At 27.7% G+C, this 1,505-nt stretch overlaps 1 protein-coding gene across 1 annotated transcript in view; it reads left to right on the top strand.

Moving 5' to 3' along the window:
• ZNF680 (zinc finger protein 680) overlaps positions 1 to 1,505 on the top strand; it is a 57,624-nt gene that overhangs the window by 49,418 nt on the left and 6,701 nt on the right. The gene's annotated exons all lie outside the window — the stretch shown is intronic.

The following is a 1,505-nucleotide window of genomic DNA, read 5'->3' as shown; positions in this document are numbered from 1 at the left end:
TACAATGTAATTATCTTGAAAAGTGGAGATTACATAAAACATCTTAAAGTTAAAACAATATATTTTAATTTCATAACAACTTCAATTTAATACAAAAACTATTATATTTTCCAGTTTTTTTATTGATGTTAAAAACTGTATTATTTTTTATTGGGTATCGACAGATTTATGCAGATTTATTTTTAGTTTCTCTTTATATAGAATAACTTTAAAGGTTTTATGCTCCATCATTATGAGAGTAAAGAATTCTATATGTGTGTGTATATTGACATTTAATAGCTTTATATTTAAATATAGTTTTATGATGCTGTCCACCATCATTTTTTTTTTCTTCAAAATAATGTAGTCATTTTAGCATTTCTGTGTGTTTATATGCAGAGTCTCACTATGTTGCTCAGGCTGATCTTGAAATCCTGGTCTCAAGTTATCTTACTGCCTTGGCCTCCTAAAGATATAGGATTACAGGCATAATCCACTTTGCCAGGTCACTATGTAGCCCTTCATGTAGAACTGTGCTAGTCATAATGAATCATAACACTGTCACCTTTTATTTTGAAAAGTCTTTATTTTTATCTGTTTTTAAAGTAAACTAATCTTGAATCAAGTATTATTGGTTAGGAATTTTATTGCTACATCAAAATTTGGGAAGTTCTCAGGCTTTTTTGTCTACAAGTAACCTCTACATTACTTTTTCCCTACATTCTTCTTCTAAGAGTTTTTAAATGAATTTATTGATGTACTTGATGGTGTCCAATAAGTTTTACATTTCATGTTTTAATTTTCTTTTGGAATTTTATATTTTTGTGTTACATATTTTAGGATATGCCACCTCAAACGAGTTAATTGTTTTGGTTTTTTAGTTTATATTATAATTGAGTATGCCAATATTTAACTCTGTAAAATTTAAGACAGTGTCGAACAAAGTCAAATATGAATCAGCCATATGTCTACTACCAATATAACAATCTCTGTGTTTACCCGTATAAATATTTTCCCTGTTCTTTTTATATTTCTGGTATAGGTTTGTTGTGAATGGTTATTTAATCTTGTCTAGGTGAGCAGTCATAGAAATTCTCCTAGTTTCAACATGTATTTATTCATGAATCTGTATTATTTTTGTATGGGAGAAAAACTTTTCTATTTAAAGATAATGTAGAAACTGTCATAACTCTGTGTCTCTTTTAGGTATTGTCTATTTTTACTTGTCAAAAACATATAACATTTACAATAGAATATTTTTAAATATTTATTTTAGTCCTATTATATTGACATTGTTATGCAACATATTCCTAGAATGTTTTTATCTTGCAAAGCTAAATATCAATACCCATTAAAAAACTATGAATTTTACCCATTTCCTGGCACTTTTCAAACACCACTCTGTTTTCTCTAAGAGTGTAACTGCTTCGTATATCTCATACAATCTCTCTTTTTGTGACTGGCTCATTTTATTTTGCACAATGTCATCAAGCTTTATAGTTGTTAGAATATTTTGTGCTTTTTAA

Source organism: Mandrillus leucophaeus, unplaced genomic scaffold (assembly GCF_000951045.1).
Source record: "Mandrillus leucophaeus isolate KB7577 unplaced genomic scaffold, Mleu.le_1.0 Scaffold969, whole genome shotgun sequence".
In the NCBI taxonomy this organism is placed as follows: Eukaryota; Metazoa; Chordata; class Mammalia; order Primates; family Cercopithecidae; genus Mandrillus; species Mandrillus leucophaeus.
Note: the sequence above shows the minus strand (reverse complement) of the source record. Positions and strands in the feature narration are given on the sequence as shown.